At 39.8% G+C, this 21,781-nt stretch overlaps 1 pseudogene; it reads left to right on the top strand.

The window, feature by feature from the left end:
• The first annotated feature begins 763 nt into the window (after positions 1 to 763).
• On the top strand, positions 764 to 14,674 carry LOC147353167 (uncharacterized; annotated as a pseudogene).
• The last annotated feature ends 7,107 nt before the right edge of the window (positions 14,675 to 21,781 follow it).

The following is a 21,781-nucleotide window of genomic DNA, read 5'->3' as shown; positions in this document are numbered from 1 at the left end:
GTTTACCACCAGATTTAATTTACTGATACATGAGAAAGAAACTTCTATAATATCTCTTCAAAGTATTCTTATCTTCGATTTTCAGTTATTCGTGGATAAGTCTAATTTTTATCAGTACCATGGGGCTTCCTACTTTCCCCACTCTTTACTGAAGACGGAAGTGAAATATATGAACTGACCTTTCATATCACACAGTTAATAGGAAGCAAAACAGCATAAACCCAGATCTCTCTGACTCTGAGCCTAAGCTCTTTCCACAGTACCACAGAGCTGCTCTGCCTAGCATTTTGATAAGCAAAGAACAGCACACCTGAGGTCAGCACAAAGTACCAAAAGCAGGGAAATCTCCTGGGGTTAGTGAGTAGCTTTTGTAAAGCTATAATCTATTATAAAAACAAAGGGAAAACTGCCCTAAATGAAATTCTTTCAGATATAAGTAAGAGAATTTCAACTCAAACTCTATTAAGCAAAAGGAAACTAATTACTCCAATGAACTGGTTAGTGTCGGGATTTGCCACCTTCACGCACATGTGAATCAAGGGACTTAATGCTCTGTCTTGCATCTTCTCTATCTTTATCTCTGTCTCTTTGTCCTTCACCTATCGGGCTGATTTCATTTGCTCCTACAGCAGTAAATCTTTCTCCATTAGGCAAAGGAAGATGGTCCTTAACAGTCCCAAATTTACATTCTCCCAGCCTAACACACTTAGACAAAAGAGCATCCCTTTGTCTCAGTATCTACATATCAGTCCCAAAGAAGACCATGATTGACATTATCTACCTCTGGAACAATCACTATTGCTGTGAAATGAGGTACCAAGACTGGCCAGCCAGGGTGGGTGAGTAGGAATGGAGTAAAGGGTAGAGAGGTATATTTCCATTAGAATGTAGTGGGGGGAGATGGTTTCCAAAAGAAAAAACATAAGAGCAGGAAAAACATCATATATTCACTCCAGGAGTCACTAAATATTTTTGAGCAAGGGAGTAACAAAATGAAACAAGAAATAAATAAATTAAAATAAACATGAATGCCCTGAACAGATGGGTTGGTGGGTAAAAAGAAGGAAGCTTTTAGAATAATCAGGAAGAGAGTAATGAAGGGCTTAGCCAGAGGGATGTGAAAGTGAAGTGAAGTCGCTCAGTCGTGTCCGACTCTTTGCGACCCCATGGACTGTAGCCTACCAGGCTCCTCCCTCCATGGGATTCTCCCGGCAAGAGTCCTGGAGTGGGTTGCCATTTCCTCCTCCAGGGAATCTTCCCGACCCAGGGATCGAGCCCAGGTCTCCCACATTGGAGGCGGACGCTTTAACCTCTGAGCCACCAGGGAAGCCCAACCAGAGGGATAGTAGTACACAATAAAAAATGTCAGCCCCATTTCTACTTCCAGTTGTGAGGGAATAACAGTCTAGACTAACCCCTCATCACAAACAATTGGGAAACTATACAAAATATATTTTCAGATATTGGACACAGGCAACAAAACACTGTGATCCCTGAGAGAAGGGAAATAAACAAGGTAAATTCCATGATCACCCTAACTTCCTGTCTGGAGTCAATTTCTGGATTGTGGTGAAGGGAAGGGGAACCTAAAATAGAGAGAACAGAGGGTATTATTGAATTGAGGAGTCAAAGATCAGCATTTGAGGGAGCTGAGTTATCTAAAATTTGTAGGGCAGAATGTCAAAAAAGAGGAAACTATCACAAAATGAGGTCTAAATATCTGCACAGAGATTCCCTTGATTCTTTGTTCAAATAACAACCTATATATGGTGAAACTCGATAAAGCTGGGCAAAGGATAAACTCTGGGGAAAGAATAATCATTAAAGAGCTATAGGCTAAATAATTTGCAGAGCTCACTTTGGACCTGGAATCATTCAAGTTCTCACCAGCAATAGTGGAGAGACCTTACTGAATCACAGAATCTTTAGTAGAAGGCAAAAAAAAAAAAAAGGTGTCTTAGTAGTGGAGCTAAACTAACCCTGGAGGAAAGGTCAGTGTTAAGTCACCCTTAAATAGTTCAAAAACAAGCATCAAAACAATCAAGCTAACCTGGAGTAACTTAACTGCCTTCCAGAAAAAAGTCCAAAACTCTTTAAGAGATTACAGAAAATGCACCACTCAATGCATAATATGCAACATCTAGCATTCAATAAAAAATTACTAGACATCTGTAGAAATGTGATCCATAAAGAAAGAAAAAAATCAATAAAAACATATGTATAAATGACAAAAATTACATATTTAACAAGTTCCTAAAACAATTCTTGAAAATACATTCAGAGTGCTTAAGTAGTTAAAGAAAAACATTAACATGGTGAGAACTGAGTGGAAATTATAAAAAAAGAATCAAACGGACCTACCAAACATGAAAACTACAAATCACAATAAGAAAAACTTCACTGGATGGAAATAAGTGCTAGACACTGCAGAAGAAAAGAACTATGAAGTTGAAATCATAACAATAGAAACAGAAATGGTAAATATTAAAGGCTTTTTTCTCATTTTTAAAATTTCTTTAAAGGTAATTGTTTGAACCAAAAATAACAATATATTTGGGGATTTATAACATATATAGAGGTAAAATATCTGTGCAAAGAATGGGAGGAGGAGAGGGAAGTATAGCGTTGTAAGATTCTTATATTGTACATAAGTCTGCAATGTTACTTTTGTTCATTTAATTTTAAATACTAAAACAACCACATAAAAAATATCTAAGGGACATCCCTGGTGGTCCAGTGGCTAAGGCTGCACACTGCCAGTGCAGGAAGCCCAGGTTCAATCCCTTGTTAAGGAACAAGATTCCACACACACAACTAAGAGTTTGCATGCCATAACTAAAGATCCCACATGCCACAAGTCTAAAAAGATCCCATGTGTGCCTGTGTGCATGCTAAGTCACTTCAGTCATGTCTTTGCAACTCTTTGCAACCTATGGAGGTAGCCCACCAGGCTCCTCTGTCCATGGGATTCTCCAGGCAAGAATATTGGAGTGGTTTGCCATTTCCCCCTGCAGCAGATCTTCCTGACCCAGTGATTGACCCCAGGTCTCCTGCACTGCAAGCAGATTATTTACCATCTGAGCTACCAGAGAAGCCCAAAAGATCCCACATGCTGCAACAAAGATCCAGGAAAGCCAAACGAATAAATAAATATTTTTTTAATATGTAAAATATGTTTAGCTAATTAGCCAATACAGTGGAAGTGAGAAATAGATTTAAGGGCCTAGATTGGATAGATAGAGTGCCTGATGAGCTATGGCATGAGGTTCGTGACATTGTACAGGAGATAGGGATCAAAACTATTCCCACGGAAAAGAAATGCAAAAAAGAAAAATGGCTGTCTGGGGGGAGGCCTTACAAATAGCTATGAAAAGAAGAGAAGTGAAAAGCAAAGGAGAAAAGGAAAGATATAAACATCTGAATGCAGAGTTTCAAAGAATAGCAAGAAGAGATAAGAAAGCCTTCTTCACCGATCAATGCAAAGAAATAGAGGAAAACAACAGAAGGGGAAAGACTAGGGATCTCTTCAAGAAAATCAGAAATACCAAAGGAACATTTCATGCAAAGATGGGCTCGGTAAAGGACAGAAATGGTATGGACCTAACAGAAGCAGAAGATATTAAGAAGAGATGGCAAGAATACACAGAAGAACTGTACAAAAAAGATCTTCATGACCCAGATAATCACGATGGTGTGATCACTGACCTAGAGCCAGACATCCTGGAATGTGAAGTCAAGGGGGCCTTAGAAAGTATCGCTACAAACAAAGCTAGTGGAGGTGATGGAATTCCAGTGGAGCTATTCCAAATCCTGAAAAATGATGCTATGAAAGTGCTGCACTCAATATGCCAGCAAATTTGGAAAACACAGCAGTGGCCACAGGACTGGAAAAGGTCAGTTTTCATTCCAATCCCAAAGAAAGGCAATGCCAAAGAATGCTCAAACGACCACACAATTGCACTCATCTCACACGCCAGTAAAGTAATGCTTAAAATTCTCCAAGCCAGGCTTCAGCAATATGTGAACCGTGAACTTCCTGATGTTCAAGCTGGTTTTAGAAAAGGCTGAGGAACCAGAGATCAAATTGCCAACATCCGCTGGATCATGGAAAAAGCAAGAGAGTTCCAGAAAAAACATCTATTTCTGCTTTATTGACTATGCCAAAGCCTTTGACTGTGTGGATCACAATAAACTGTGGAAAATTCTGAAAGAGATGGGAATACCAGACCACTTAATCTGCCTCTTGAGAAATTTGTATGCACGTCAGGAAGCAACAGTTAGAACTGGACATGGAACAACAGACTGGTTCCAAATAGGAAAAGGAGTACGTCAAGGCTGTATATTGTCACCCTGTTTATTTAACTTTTATGCAGAGTACATAATGAGAAACGCTGGATTGGAAGAAACACAAGCTGGAATCAAGATTGGCGGGAGAAATATCAATAACCTCAGATATGCAGATGACACAACCCTTATGGCAGAAAGTGAAGAGGAACTAAAAAGCCTCTTGATGAAGGTGAAAGTCGAGAGTGAAAAAGTTGGCTTAAAGCTCAACATTCAGAAAACAAAGATCATGGCATCCGGTCCCACTACTTCATGGGAAATAGATGGGGAAACAGTGGAAACAGTGTCAGACTTTATTTTTCTGGGCTCCAAAATCACTGCAGATGGTGACTGCAGCCATGAAATTAAAAGACGCTTACTCCTTGGAAGGAAAGTTATGACCAACCTAGATAGCATATTCAAAAGCAGAGACATTACTTTGCCAACAAAGGTCTGTCTAGTCAAGGCTATTGTTTTTCCTGTGGTCATGTATGGACGTGAGAGTTGGACTGTGAAGAAGGCTGAGCGCCGAAGAATTGATGCTTTTGAACTGTGGTGTTGGAGAAGACTCTTGAGAGTCCCTTGGACTGCAAGGAGATCCAACCAGTCCATTCTGAAGGAGATCAGCCCTGGGTGTTCTTTGGAAGGAATGATGCTAAAGCTGAAACTCCAGGACTTTGGCCACCTCATGCGAAGAGTTAACTCATTGGAAAAGACTCTGATGCCGGGAGGGATTGGGGGCAAGAGGAGAAGTGGACGACAGAGGATGAGATGGCTGGACGGCATCACTGACTCGATGGATGTGAGTCTGAGTGAACTCTGGGAGTTGGTGATGGACAGGGAGGCCTGGCGTGCTGTGATTCATGGGGTCGAAAAGAGTCAGACATGACTGAGTGACTGATCTGATCTGATCTGAGAATAAAATGGAATGTTAGAAGACAATCCAAAAGAAGTCAAGAAAGGAGGGGAGAAGGAATAAAGAGTAGATGAGGGAAATAGAAAATAAATATCAAGCTGGTAGACTGAAATCCAGTTTTTTAAATTACTACATTAAATTGAAACAGTATAAGCATTTCAATTAAAGGCAGTTTGCCAAATTGGATTTAAAAAACAAAAACAAAGAAAAACATAATCCAACTATATGATGAATTCAAGAAACTCACTTTAAAGACTAAAATACAAAGTGTAAGTGTAAAAAGTATAGTAAAATATATATAGTGTAAGCAATAATAATAATAAAAGTTAGAATGGCTCTGTTAATATCAAACAAAGTAAACATCAGATCAAAGACTATTCAGTTCAGTTCAGTCGCTCAGTCGTGTCCGACTCTTTGCGACCCCATGAATCGCAGCACGCCAGGCTCCCTGTCCATCACCAACTCCTGGAGTTCACTCAGACTCACATCCATTGAGTCAGTGATGCCATCCAGCCATCTCATCCTCTGTCATCCACTTCTCCTCCTGCCCCCAATCCCTCCCAGCATCAGAGTCTTTTCCAATGAGTCAACTCTTCACATGAGGTGGCCAAAGTACTGGAGTTTCAGCTTTAGCATCATTCCTTCCAAAGAACACCCAGGGCTGATCTCCTTCAGAATGGACTGGGTGGATCTCCTTGCAGTCCAAGGGACTCTCAAGAGTCTTCTCCAACACCACAGTTCAAAAGCATCAATTCTTCGGTGCTCAGCTTTCTTCACAGTCCAACTCTCACATCCATACATGACCACAGGAAAAACCATAGCCTTGACTAGACAGACTTTTGTTGGCAAAGTAACGTCTCTGCTTTTGAATATGCTATCTAGGTTGGCCATAACTTTTCTTTCAAGGAGTAAGCGTCTTTTAATTTCGTGGCTGCAGTCACCATCTGCAGTGATTTTGGAGCCCAGAAAAATAAAGTCTGACACTGTTTCCACTGTTTCCCCATCTATCTCCCATGAAATGTTGGGAACTTACCAGGGATTAAAAGGAATAGTTCATAATGATAGTCAATCTATCGAGAATATGTAACAATACTCAATTTAAGTACAAATTGATAATAGAGCTTCAAAATATATATAGCAATAACTAACAGAATTAAAAACAGAATAATCCATGATTACAACTAGGTATTTCAACACAGCTTTTCTCAGTAATTAATAGAACTGGACAGTAAATCAGTAGGGCCACAGAACACTTAACACTTTCAATCAGCTTGACACAGTTGACATTTACAGGGGAAAACAATAGAATGGGGAAGACTAGAGATCTCTTCAAGAAAACTGGAGAGATCGAGGGAACAGTTCATGCAAAGATGGTCACAACTAAAGGATAGAAATAACAAGGACCTAACAGAAGAGAAGAGATTAAAAAAGAGATGGCAAGAATACACCTAAGAACTATACAAAAAAGATCTTCATGACCCAGATAAACACAATGGTGTGGTCACTCACGTAGAGACAGACATCCTGGAGTCTGAATTCAAGTGGGTCTTAGGAAACATTACTACGAACAAAGGTAGTGGGGGTGATGGAATTCCAGCTTAGCTATTTAAACCCTAAAAGATGATGCTATTAAAGCGCTGGACTCAATATGCCAGAAAACTTGGAAAATTCAGCAGTGGACACAAGACTGGAAAAGGTAAGTTTTCATTTCAATCTCAAAGAAGGGCAATGGCAAAGAATGTTCAAATTACCCCACAATTGTGTTCATTTCTCATGCTAGTAATGTTTAAAATCCTTCAAGCTAGCTAGGCTTCAGATTCGTGAAACAGAACTTCCAGATGTACAAGCTGGGTTTAGAAAAAGCAGAAGAACCAGAGATCAAATTGCCAACATGTATTGGATCATAGAGAAAGCAAGGGAATTCCATAAAAATATCTACTTCTGCTTCTTTGACAACACCGAAGCCTTTGACTGTGTGGATCACAACAACCTGTGGGAAATTCTTAAAGAGATGGGACTACCAGACCACCTTACCTGTCTCCTGAGAAACCTGTATACAGGTCAAGAAGCAACAGAATCTTACATGGAACAACTGACTGGTTCAAAATTTGGAAAGGAGTATGACAAGACTGTATATTGTCACACTGTGTATTTAATTTCTATGCAGACTTGTTGGTCAGTCACATCCAACTCTGTGCGACCCCATGGACTGCAGTATGCCAGGCTTCCCAGTCTTTCACTATCTCCCAGAGTTTGTTCAAACTCACATCCTCTGAGTCAGTGATGCCATCCAACCATCTCATCCTCTGTCTCCCCTTTCTCCTCCTGCCTTCAATCTTTCCCAGCATCAGGATCTTTTCTAATGAATCAGCTCTTTGCATCAGGTGGCCAAGTATAGGAGCTTTAGCTTCAGCACCAGTCCTTCCAATGAATGTTTAAAGTTGATTTCCTTTAAGATTAACTGGTTTGACTTTTGTGTGCAAAATGATGTCTCTGCTTTTTTAATATTCTATATAGATTTGTCATAGTTTTCCTTCCAAGAAGCAAGTGTCTTTTTAATTTCAAGGCTGTAGTCACTGTCCTCAGAGATTTGGGAGCCAAATAAAATAAAATCTACCACTGCATCCATGTTTTCCCTTTATATTTGCCGTGAAGTGGTGGAACTGGATGCCAGTTTTTTGAATGTTAAGTTTTAAGCCAGCTTTTCACTCCCCTTTTTCACCCTCATCAAGAGAATCTTTGAGAATCTGGAGTGGTGGCTGTGCTGTGCTGGAGCAGCTGTGAGGAGATACCCCACATCCAAGGGCAAAGGAGAAGCCCCAGCAAGACAATAGGAGGGGCAAAATCGTGTTTAGAATCAAACCCCAGACCTGCCAGAGACACTCAGAGGGCTCAAACAAACCTTGAGCACACCAGACCCAGAGACCACACAGAGACTAAGACAGAGCTGTATTTGTGCATCTCCTGTGGAGGTACGGGTCAGCAGTGGACTACCACAGGGTGGGGGCTCTGGGTGCAGCAGACCTGGGTATGGCATAAGCCCTCTTGGAGGAGGTCTCCATTAACCCCAACATAGAGCTGCCAAAACTTACACAGGACTGGGAAATAGACTCTTGGGGGAGCACAAACAGAACCAGGACCCAGAATAAAGGAGCAGTGACCCCACAAAAGACTGACCCAGACTTGCCCTTGAGTGTCCAGGAGTCTCTGCTGGAGGCATAGGTCACTATGCCTATGTGCTGCAGCATTGGGGGCACTGAGTATAGCAGTGCGTGCTTGGGACCTTTTGAAGGTTGCCATTATCTTCATTACCTCCACCATAGTTTGGCCCCAGGTAAATAACAGGAAGGGAACACAGCCTCACCCATCAACAGAAAATTCAATTAAAGATTTACTGAACATCAGAACAAGAACTAGTTTCCCCCTCAGTTAGTCTCTCCCATAAGAAAGCTTCCATAAGCCTCTTATCCTTCTCCATCAGAGGGCAGACAGACTGAAAGCCATAATCACAGAAAACTAACCAGTTTGATCACATGGACCACAGCCTTGTCTAACTCAATGAAACTATAAGCCATGCCGTGTAGTGCCATCCAAGATGGACGGGTCATGGTGGAGAGTTCTGACAAAACGTGGTCCACTGGAGAAGGGAATGGCAAATCACTTCAGTATTCTTGCCTGGAGAACCCCATGAACAGAATGAAAAGGCAAAAAGATAGGACCCTGAAAGATGAACACCCCAGGTCAGTAGGTGCCCAGTATGCTACTGGAGATCAGAGGAGAATTAACTCCAGAAAGACTGAAGAGACAAAGCCAAAGCAAAAACAACACCCAGCTGTGGATATGACTGGTGGTGGAAGTAAAGTCCAATGCTGTAAAGAGCAATATTGCATAGGAACCTGGAATGTTAGGTCCATTAAGTAAGGCAAATTGGAAGCAGTCGAACAGATGTCAAGAGTGATTGTTGACATTTTAGGAATCAGCAAACTAAAATAGACTGGAATGGGTGAATTTAACTCAGATGACCATTATATCCATTACTGTAGCCAAGAATCCCTTAGAAGAAATGAAGTAGCCATCATAATCAACAAAAGAGTCTGAAATGCAGTACTTGGAGGCAATCTCAAAAATGACAGAATGATCTCTGTTCCTTTCCAGGCAAGCCATTCACTATCACAGTAATCCAGGTCTACACCCCAACCAGTAATACTGAAGAAGCTGAAGTTGAATGGTTCTATGAAGACCTACAAGACCTTCTAGAACTAACACCCAAAAGGGATGTCCTTTTCATTATAGGGGACTGGAATGCAAAAGTAGGAAGTCAAGAGATACCTGGAGTAAGGAAAACTTGGCCTTGGAGTACAGAATTAAGCAGGGCAAAGGCTACTAGAGTTTTGCCAACAGAACACACTGGTCATAGCAAACACCCTCTTCCAACAACACAAGGAAAGACTCTACACACGGACATCACCAGATGGTCAATACCAAAATCAGATTGATTATATTCTTTGCAGCCAAAGATGGAGAAGCTCTATACAGTCAGGAAAAACAAGACCATAAGCTGACTCTGACTCAGATCATGAACTTCTTATTGTCAAATTCAGACTTAAGTTGAAGAAGGTAGGGGAAACCACTAGATCATTCAGGTATGACTAAAATCAAATCCCTTATGATTATACAGCAAAAGTGACAAATATATTCAAGGGATTAGATCTGATAGACAGAGTGCCTGAAGAACTATGGATGGAGGTTCATGACATTGTACAGGAGACAGGGATCAAGACCATCCCAAAGAAAAAGAAATGCAGGGAGGCCCTAAGACGGCAGAGGAATAGGACGAAGAGATCACTTTCTCCACCACAAATTCATCAAAAGATCAAGTGAACGCTGAGAAAATTCCACAAAACATCTCCGAATGCTGACAGAAGACACCAGGCACCCAGAAAGGCAACCCATTCTCTTTGAAAGGAGGTAGGACAAAATATAAAAGATAAAAAGAGAGACTAAAGAGTTAGGTAGCAATACAGGCATACCTCAAGAAACAAGAAAAAAGTAAAATAAATAACCTAACTCTACACCTAAAGCAACTAGAAAAGGAAGAAATGAAGAACCCCAGGGTTAGTAGAAGGAAAGAAATCTTAAAAATTAGGGCAGAAATAAATGCAAAAGAAACAAAGGAGACCGTAGCAAAAATCAACAAAGCCAAAAGCTGGTTCTTTGAAAGGATAAATAAAATTGACAAACCATTAGCCAGACTCATCAAGAAACAAAGGGAGAAAAATCAAATCAATAAAACTAGAAATGAAAATGGAGAGATCACAACAGACAACACACAAATACAAAGGATCATTAAGAGACTACTATCAGCAATTATATGCCAATAAAATGGACAACGTGGAAGAAATGGACAAATTCTTAGAAAAGTACAACTTTCCAAAACTGAACCAGGAAGAAATAGAAAATCTTAATAGACCCATCACAAGCACGGAAATTGAAACTGTAATCAGAAATCTTTCAGCAAACAAAAGCCCAGGTCCAGATGGCTTCACAGCTGAATTCTACCAAAAATTTAGAGAAGAGCTAACACCTATCCTACTCAAACTCTTCCAGAAAATTGCAGAGGAAGGTAAACTTCCAAACTCATTCTATGAGGCCACCATCAGCCTAATACCAAAACCAGACAAAGATGCCACAAAAAAAGAAAACTACAGGCCATTATCACTGATGAACATAGATGCAAAAATCCTTAACAAAATTCTAGCAATCAGAATCCAACAACACATTAAAAAGATCATACACCATGACCAAGTGGGCTTTATCCCAGGGATGCAAGGATTCTTCAATATCCACAAATCAATGTAATACACCACATCAACAAATTGAAAAATAAAAGCCATATGATTATCTCAATAGATGCAGAGAAAGCCTTTGACAAAATTCAACATCCATTTATGATAAAAACTCTCCAGAAAGCAGGAATAGAAGGAACATACCTCAACATAATAAAAGCTATATATGACAAACCCACAGCAAACATTATCCTCAATGGTGAAAAATTGAAAGCATTTTCCCTAAAGTCAGGAACAAGACAAGGGTGCCCACTTTCACCACTACTATTCAACATAGTTTTGGAAGTTTTTGCCACAGCAATCAGAGCAGAAAAAGAAATAAAAGGAATCCAAATTGGAAAAGAAAAAGTAAAACTCTCACTGTTTTCAGATGACATGATCCTCTACATAGAAAATCCTAAAGACTCCACCAGAAAATTACTAGAGCTAATCAATGAATATAGTAAAGTTGCAGGATATAAAATCAACATACAGAAATCCCTTGCATTCCTATACACTAATAATGAGAAAATAGAAAGAGGAATTAAGGAAACAATCCCACTCACCATTGCAACTAAAAGAATAAAATACTTAGGAATATACCTACCCAAAGAAACTAAAGACCTATATATAGAAAACTATAAAACACTGGTGAAAGAAATCAAAGAGGACACTAATAGATGGAGAAATATACCATGTTCATGGATCGGAAGAATCAATATAGTGAAAATGAGTATACTACCCAAAGCAATCTATAGATTCAACGCAATCCCTATCAAGCTACCAACGGTATTTTTCACAGAGCTAGAACAAATAATTTCACAATTTGTATGGAAATACAAAAAATCTCGAATAGCCAAAGCAATCTTGAGAAAGAAGAATGGAACTGGAGGAATCAACCTGCCTGACTTCAAGCTCTACTACAAAGCCACAGTCATCAAGACAGTATGGTACTGACACAAAGACAGAAATATAGATCAATGGAACAAAATAGAAAGCCCAGAGATGAACCCACACACCTATGGACAGCTTATCTTTGACAAAGGAGACAAGAATATACAATGCAGAAAAGACAATCTCTTTAACAAGTGGTGCTGGGAAAACTGGTCAACCACTTGTAAAAGAATGAAACTAGAACACTTTCTAACACCATACACAAAAAAAAACTCAAAATGGATTAAAGATCTAAACATAAGACCAGAAACTATAAAACCCTTAGAGGAGAACATAGGCAAAACACTCTCTGACATAAATCACAGCAGGATCCTCTATGACCCACCGCCCAGAATATTGGAAACAAAAGCAAAAATAAATGTGACCTAATTAAAATTAAAAGCTTCTACACAACAAAAGAAACTATAAGCAAGGTGAAAAGACAGCCTTCAGAATGGGAGAAAATAATAGCAAATGAAGCAACAGACAAACAACTAATCTCAAAAATATACAAGCAACTCCTGCAGCTCAATTCCAAAAAAATAAACGAGCCAATCAATAAATGGGCCAAAGAACTAAATAGACATTTCTCCAAAGAAGACATACAGATGGCTAACAAACACATGAAAAGATGCTCAATATCACTCATTATCAGAGAAATGCAAATCAAAACCACAATGAGGTACCATTTCACGCCAGTCAGAATGGCTGCGATCCTAAAGTCTACAAGCAATAAATGCTTGAGAGGATGTGGAGAAAAGGGAACCCTCTTACACTGTTGGTGGGAATGCAAACTAGTACAGCCACTATGGAGAACAGTGTGGAGATTCCTTAAAAAACTGGAAATAGAACTGCCATAGGACCCAGAAATCCCACTACTGGGCATACACACCAAGGAAACTAGAATTGAAAGAGACACGTGTACCCCAATGTTCATCGCAGCACTGTTTATAATAGCCAGGACATGGAAGCAACCTAGATGTCCATCAGCAGATGAATGGATAAGAAAGCTGTGGTACATATACACAATGGAGTATTACTCAGCCATTAAAAAGAATACATTTGAATCAGTTCTAATGAGGTGGATGAAACTGGAGCCTATTATACAGAGTGAAGTAAGCCAGAAAGAAAAACACCAATACAGTATACTAATGCATATATATGGAATTTAGAAAGATGGTAACGATAACCCTGTATGCGAGACAGCAAAAGAGACACAGATGTATAGAACAGTCTTTTGGACTCTGTGGGAGAGGGAGGCGGGGGAGATGATTTGGGAGAACGGCATTGAAACATGTATAATATCATATAAGAAACGAATCGCCAGTCCAGGTTTGATGCAGGATACAGGATGCTTGGGGCTGGTGCACTGGGATGACCCAGAGGGATGGTATGGGGAGGGAGGTAGGAGCGGGGTTCAGGATTGGGAACACGTGTACACCCGTGACAGATTCATGCTGATGTATGGAAAAACCAATACAATATTGTAAAGTAATTAGCCTCTAAATAAATAAATTTAAATTAAAAAAAATAAATAAATAAAGAGTTAGGGATGGAGGCCTGTCCCGGGGAGGGAGTCGTGAAGGAGGAGAAGTTTCCAAACACCGGGAAACCCTCTCACCAGCAGGCCTGTGAGGAGTTTCAGAATCTTAGAAGGCAACATAACTGGGAGGGAAAAACAAAAATCCCACAGAATACGCGCCTAACTACAATTCCCAGCAGAGAAGTAGCCCAGACGCTCAGTTCGCCAGCAGCGAGCAGGGGCTGAACAGGGAAGCAGGGGCTGCATGCTTAGGGTAAGGACTGGGGCTGAATACCCTGAGGACAATCTGAGGGAGCTAATGTGAGATAGCAACCCAAACTGTGGGATAGCCAGAGAGAGAGGAGGAAAAAAAAGGAAAGAGAATGTTCCTGTGAAAAGTTCTAACCTAAGGCCCTGCGGGGCCTGCTCACAGAACAAAGGACTGAGCAAATACTAGAGAAGAGCTAGCTGACTTTGGACTGGCCCCTCCCCCTGCAGGAGGCAGAGAGGCGTGCGGGAGGCAGAGCCGGAAGGCAAGGGGTCCTCTCGGCCCCAGAGATGGCATCCTCAACCAAACTGCGAGCAAGCTCCCAGTTGCTAACCAAGTCTTCTTTGGACCCTGGACGGTTGACATCTGCCAGGAGGGTCACAGTCAGAGATCAGCTTCTCAGAAGAGAAACATGGCACATGTGAGACAGCGCTCTTGCTGCGCACCAGGAAACCAAGTGGCCGGGACCCGGGAGGTGATAAGAGGCACTGCATGCCTGGGAGAGTGCACTCACCAACCACCTGGTCGGATGAGCTGCTCGGACCTGGGAAGGGCACAAAACACAGACCCAACCGAGTCTGTGCCTTTGTGGAGTACCCGAGAACCTGAATCTCAGCAGTTTAGACCTGGGAAGTGCATGAAACACAGGGCCTGCTTTGGACAGTTCCCCTGCAGAACAACCTGGAAGCCTGACCAGTGTAGACCGGGAAAGCACACACATCATGAGCAGGGGCAAACCCAGTGTGGCCCAGACACTGCGAGCACTCCCCACACATGCCATGGTATTAGTTTACAGTGTTCCTCTCCCCACCCCTCCACAGCACAACTGAACAAGTGAGCCTAAATAAGTGACCACTTTTGCCCCCTTGTGTCAGGGTGGATATTAGACATTGAAGAGACTTGCAAAACAGAAGAAGCCAAAATAAACAAAGAAGAGGGAACCGCTTTAGAAGTGACAGGTGCAACAGATGAAAACCCTGTAGTTAGCACTGACTACATTGGAAGGAGCCTATAGAGCTTGAGAAGTATAAGCTGGAACAAGGAACTATCTGAAACTGAACTGACCTCACACTGTCCGCAACAGCTCCAGAGAAATTCCTGGGTATATTTTGCTATTATCATTAAAAAAAATTTTTTTTAAGTTCTTTATTACTCCTTTAATTTTCATTTTTATAACCTACTATTACCTTGCCAAAAAAAAGACCCTATTTTTAAAGCAAATTTCATATATATATTTTTTATAATTATGTGATTTTGCTTTTTTTTTTAATATTGTATTTTCAAGAGTCTAACCTCTACTGTAGATTTTTAATCTTTGCTTTGTGGTATTTGTTAGAATTCTGTACCTTTAAGAATCCAATCTTCAGTACCCATTTTTACTTAGGAGTGTGATTACTGGCTTGATTGCTCTCTCCCCTTTTGACTCTCCTTTTTCTCCCCCAGATCACCTCTATCTCCTCCCTCCCCCTTCTCTTTTCTACCTACCTCTGTGAATCTCTTTGGGTGTTCCGGGCTGTGAAGAACACTTAGGGAATGGATTGCTGGCTAGATCTGTCTCCTTTTGACTCCTCCTCTTCTCCTCCTATGATTTTTCCAGTGGTCATGTATGGATGCGAGAGTTGGACTGTGAAGAAAGCTGAGCGCAAAGAATTGATGCTTTTGAACTGTGGTGTTGGAGAAGACTCTTGAGAGTCCCTTGGACTGCAAGGAGATCCAACCAGTCCATTCTAAAGGAGATAAGCCCTGGGTGTCCTTTAGAAGGAATGATGCTAAAGCTGAAACTCCAGTACTCTGGCCACCTCATGCGAAGAGTTGACTCATTGGAAAAGACTCTGATGCTGGGAGGGATTGGGGGCAGGAGGAACAGGGGACGACAGAAGATGAGATGGCTGGCATCACTGACTTGATGGACGTGAGTCTGAGTGAACTCCAGGAGATGGTGATGTACAGGGAGGCCTGGCATGCTGCGATTCATGGGGTCGCAAAGAGTCGGACACGACTGAGCAACTGAACTGAACTGAACTTCTCCTCCTGGTAACCTCTATCTCCTTCATCCCTCTTCTCTTCTCTGTGTAACTCCGTGAACCTCTCTGAGTGTTCCAGACTGTGGAGAGTACACGGGGAATTGATTACTGGCCAGATTTCTCTCTCCCCTTTTGATTCCACCTCTTCTCCTCCTGGTCACCTCTATCTCCCTCCTCCCTCTTCTCTTCTCCATGTAACTCTGTGAAACTCTCTGGGTGTCCCTCACTGTGGAGAATCTTTTCACCATTAACCTAGATGTTTTATCATTGGTGCTGTATGAATGGAGAAGCCTTGAGGCTACTGTAAGAATAAGACTGAAAGCCAGAGGCAGGAGGCTTAACTCCAAAACTTGAGAACAGCAGAGAACTCCTGATTTCACGGAATATTAATCAAAAAGAGCTCATCCAAAAGCCTCCATACCTACACTGAAACCAAGCTCCAAGAGCCAAGAAGTTTCAGAGCAAGACATACCAAGCTAATTCTCCAACAACGCAGGAAGATAACCCTGAGCATTAAAACACAGGCGGCCAAAAGTCACACCAAAGACATACACACATAGACACCGCAAAACTCACTACTGGACACTTCATTGCACTCCAGAGAGAAGAGATCCAGCTCCACCCACCAGAACACTGACACAAGCTTCCCTAACCAGGAAATCTTGACAAGTCACTCATTCAACCCCACCCACAGGGAGGAACCTCCACAGTAAAGAAGAACCACAAACTTCCAGCATACAGAAATGCCACCCCAAACACAGCAATCTAAACAAGATGAAATATTCATCAGGTAAAGGAACATGATAAATGCCCACCAAATCTAACAAAAGAGGAGGAGATAGGGAGTCTACCTGAAAAAGAATTCAGAATAATGATATGAAAGATGATCCAAACCTTGAAAACAAAATGGAGTTACAGATAAATAGTCTGGAGACAAGGACTGAGAAGATGCAAGAAATGTTTAACAAGGACCTAGAAGAAATAAAAAAGAGAGTCAATCAATAATGAATAATGCAATAATTGAGATCAAAAGCATTCTGGAGGGAACCAACAGAAGAATAACTGAGGCAGAAGATAGGATAAGTGAGGTGGAAGATAGAATGGTGGAAATAAATGGAGCAGAGAGAAAAAAAGAAAAAAGAATTAAATGAGCACAACCTCAGAGACTTCTGAGACAATGTTAAATGCCCCAACATTCGAATCATAGGAGTCCCAGAAGAAGAAGACAAAAAGAAAGGTCATGAGAAAATACTTGAGGAGATAATAGTTGAAAACTTCCCTAAAATGGGGAAGGAAATAGCCACCCAAGTCCAAGAAACCCAGAGAGTCCCAAACAGGATAAACACAAGGCAAAACACCCTAAGACACATTTTAATCAAATTAATGAAGATTAAACACAAAGAGCAAATTTTAAAAGCAGCAAGGGAAAAGCAACAAATAACACACAAGGGGATTCCCATAAGGATAACAGCTGATCTTTCAATAGAAACTCTTCAGTCCAGAAGGGAATGGCAGGACATACTTAAAGTGGTGAAAGAGAAAAACCTACAACCCAGATTACTATACCCAGCAAGGATCTCATTCAAATATTAAGGAGAAATCAAAAGCTTTACCAACAAGCAAAAGCTGAGAGAATTCAGCACCACCAAACCAGCTCTTCAACAGATCTTCTCTAGATCTAGAAGATCAAAGGATCTTCTCTAGACAGGAAACACAGAAAAGGTTTATAAACTCAAACCAAAAACAACAAAGTAAATGGCAACAGGATCATACTTATCAATAATTACCTTAAATGTAAATGGGTTGAATGCCCCAACCAAAAGACAAAGACTGGCTGAAAGGATACAAAAACAAGATCCCTATATATGCTGTCAACAAGAGCCCCATCTCAAACCAAGGGACACATACAGATTGAAAGTGAAGGGCTGGAAAAAGATACTTCATGCAAATGGAGACTGAAAGAAAGCAGGAGTAGCAATACTCATATCAGATAAAATAGACTTTGAAATAAAGGCTGTGAAGAGAGACAAAGGAGGACACTACATAATGATCAAAGGATCAATCCAAGAAGAAGATATAACAATTATAAATATATATGCACCCTACATAGAAGCATCATAATATGTAAGGCAAATGCTAAGAAGTATGAAAGGGGAAATTAACAGTAACACATTAATAGTGGGAGACCCCACTCACACCTATGGATAGATCAATTAAACAGAAAATTAGCAAGGAAACACAAACTTTAAATTATACAATGGACAAGTTAGACCTAATTGGTATCTGTAGGACATTTAACTCCAAAACAATGTATTTCACCTTTTTCCAAGTGCACACAAAACATTCTCCAGGATAGATCACATCCTGGGCCATAAATTTAGCCTTGGTAAATTCAAAAAATTGAAGTCATTTCAAGCTTCTTTTCTGATCACAATGCAGTAAGATTAGATGTCAACTACAGGGGGAAAAAAACTATTAAAAATACAAACATATGCAAGCTAAAAACATGCTTCTGAATATCCAACAAATCACAGAAGAAATCAAAGAATAAATCAAAATATGCATAGAAACGAATGAAAATGAAAACACAACAACCCAAAACCTATGGGATTCAGTAAAAACAGTGCTAAGGGGAAGGTTCATAGCAATACAAGCTTACCTCAAGAAACAAGAGAAAAATCAAATAAATACTCTAACCCTACACCTAAAGCAACTAGAAAAAGAAGAAATGAAGAACCCCAGGGATAGTAGAAGGAAAGAAATCATAAAAATTAGAGCAAAATAAATGAAAAAGAAACAAAGGAGACTATAGCAAAAATCAACAAAACTAAAAGCTGGTTCTTTGAGAAGATAAATAAAATAGACAAACCATTAGCCATACTCATCAAGAAAAAAAGGGAGAAGAATCAAATCAACAAAAGTAGAAATGAAAATGGAGAAATCACAACAGACAACACAGAAATACAAAGGATCATAAGAGACTACTATCAGCAACTATATGCCAATAAAATGGACAACTTAGAAGAAATGGACGAATTCTTAGAAAAGTATACATTTCCAAAACTGAACCAGGAAGAAATAGAAAATCTTAATAGACCTATCACAACCACGGAAATCAAAACTATAATCAGAAATCTTCCAAAAATAAAAGCCCAGGACCAGATGGCTTCACAGCTGAATTCTACCAAAAATTTAGAGAAGAGCTAACACTATCCTACTCAAACTCTTCCAGAAAATTGCAGAGGAAGGTAAATTTCCAAACTTGTTCTATGAGGCCACCATCAGCCTAATACCAAAACCAGACAAAGATGTCACAAAAAAAGAAAACTATGGGCCAATATCACTGATGAACATAGATGCAAAAATCCTTAACAAAATTCTAGCAAACAGAATCCAACAACATATTAAAAAGGTCATACATCATGACTAAGTGGGCTTCATCGCAGGGATGCAAGATTTCTTCAATATTTGCAAATCAATCAAAGTAATACACCACAATAACAAATTGAAAGAGAAAAACCATATGATTATCTCAATAGATGCAGAGAAAACCTTGACAAAATTCAACATCCATTTATGATAAAAACCCTCCAGAAAACAGGAATAGAAGGAACATACCTCAACATAATAAAAGCTATATATGACAAACCCACAGCAAACATTATCCTCAATGGTGAAAAATTGAAAGCAATTCCCTTAAAGTCAGGAATGAGACAAGGGTGCCCACTCTCACCACTACTATTCAACATAGTTTTGGAAGTTTTGGCCACAGCAATCAGAGCAGAAAAAGAAATAAGAGGAATTCAGATTGGAAGAGAAGAAGTAAAACTCTCACTATTTGCAGATGACATGATACTCTACATAGAAAACCCTAAAGACTCCACCAGAAAAATACTAGAGCTAATCAATGAATATAGTAAAGTTGCAGGATATAAAATTAACACACAGAAATCCCTTGTATTCCTATACACTAATAATGAGAAAACAGAAAGAGAAATTAAGGAAACAATTCCATTCACCATTGCAACAAAAAGAAAAAATACTTAGGAATATATCTACCTAAAGAAACAAAAGACCTATATATAGAAAACTATAAAACACTGATGAAGGAAATCAAAGAGGACACTAATAGATGGAGAAATATACAATGTTCATGGAAGAATCAATATAGTAAAAATGAGTATACTATCCAAAGCAATCTATAGATTCAATGCAATCCCTATCAAGCTACCAACAGTATTTTTCTCCAAACTAGAACAAAGAATTTCACAATTTGTAGGGAAATACAAAAAATCTTGAATAGCCAAAGCAATCTTGAGAAAGAAGAATGGAACTGGAGGAATCAACCTGCCTGACTTCAGACTATACTACAAAGCTACAGTCATCAAGACAGTATGGTACTGGCACAAAGACAGAAATATAGATCAATGGAACAAAATAGAAAGCCCAGAGATAAATCCACGCACCTATGGACAGCTTATCTTTGACAAAGGAGGCAAGGATATACAATGGAGAAAAGACAATCTCTTTAACAAGTGCTGCTGAGAAAACTGGTCAACCATCTGTAAAAGAATGAAATTAGAACACTTTATAACACCATACACAAAAATAAACTCAAAATGGATTAAAGATCTAAACATAAGACCAGAAACTATAAAACTCCTAGAGGAAAACATAGGCAAAACACTCTCTGACATAAATCACAGCAGGATCCTCTATGGCCCACCTCCCAGAGTAATGGAAATAAAAGCAAAAATAAGCAAAGGGGACCTAATTAAACTTAAAAGCTTTTGCACAATGAAGAAAACTATAAGCAAGATAAAAAGATAGCCTTTAGAATGGGTGAAAATAATAGCAAATTAAGCAACTGACAAAGAATTAATCTCAAAAATATACAAGCAGCTCATGCAGCTTAATTTCAGAAAAATAAATGACCCAATCCAAAAATGGTCCAAAGAACTAAATAGACATTTCTCCAAAGAAGACATACAGATGGCTAACAAACACATGAAAAGATGCTCAACATCACTCATTATCAGAGAAATGCAAATCAAAACCACAATGAGGTACCATTTCACACCAGTCAGAATGTCTGCTATCAAAGTCTACAAACAATAAATGCTGGAGAGGGTGCGGAGAAAAGGGAACCCTCTTACACTGTTGGTGGGAATGCATACTAGTACAGCCACTATGGAGAACAGTGTGGCGATTCCTTAAAAAACTGGAAATAGAACTACCATATGACCCAGCAATCCCACTGCTGGGCATACACACCAAGGAAACTAGAATTGAAAGAGACACACATACCCCACTGTTCATCACAGCACTGTTTACAAATAGCCAGGACATGGAAGTAACCTAGATGTCTATCAGCAGACAAATGGATAGGAAAGCTGTGGTACATATACAGAATGGACTGTTACTCAGCTATAAAAAAGAATGCATTTGAATCAGTTCTAATGAGGTGGATAAAACTGGAGCCTTTTATACAGAGTGAAGTAAGTCAGAAAGAAAAACACCAATACAGTATATTAATGCATATATATAGAATTTAGAAAGATGGTAATGATAACCCTATATGGGAGACAGCAAAAGAGACACAAAAGTAAAGAACAGTCTTTTGGACTCTGTGGGAGAAGGCGAAGGTGGGATGATTTGAGAGAATAGCATTGAAACATGTATATTATCATATGTGAAATAGATCACCAGTCCAGGTTCAATGCATGAGACAGGGTGCTCAGGGCTGGTGCACTGGGATGACCCAGAGGGATGGGATGGGGAGGGAGGTGGGAGGGGGTTCAGGATGGGGAACACACGTATACCCAAGGCTGATTCATGTCAATGTATGGCAAAAAAAAAAAAAAAAAAAAAACACTACAATATTGTAAAGCAATTATCCCTCAATTAAAATAAATTAATTTTGTAAAAAACTTTACATTCAGAAAACGAACATCATGGCATCTGGTCTCA

Source organism: Bos grunniens, chromosome 18 (assembly GCF_055505025.1).
Source record: "Bos grunniens cultivar Pamir isolate PY7600 chromosome 18, Bosgru_T2T1.0, whole genome shotgun sequence".
Classification (NCBI taxonomy): domain Eukaryota; kingdom Metazoa; phylum Chordata; class Mammalia; order Artiodactyla; family Bovidae; genus Bos; species Bos grunniens.
Note: the sequence above shows the minus strand (reverse complement) of the source record. Positions and strands in the feature narration are given on the sequence as shown.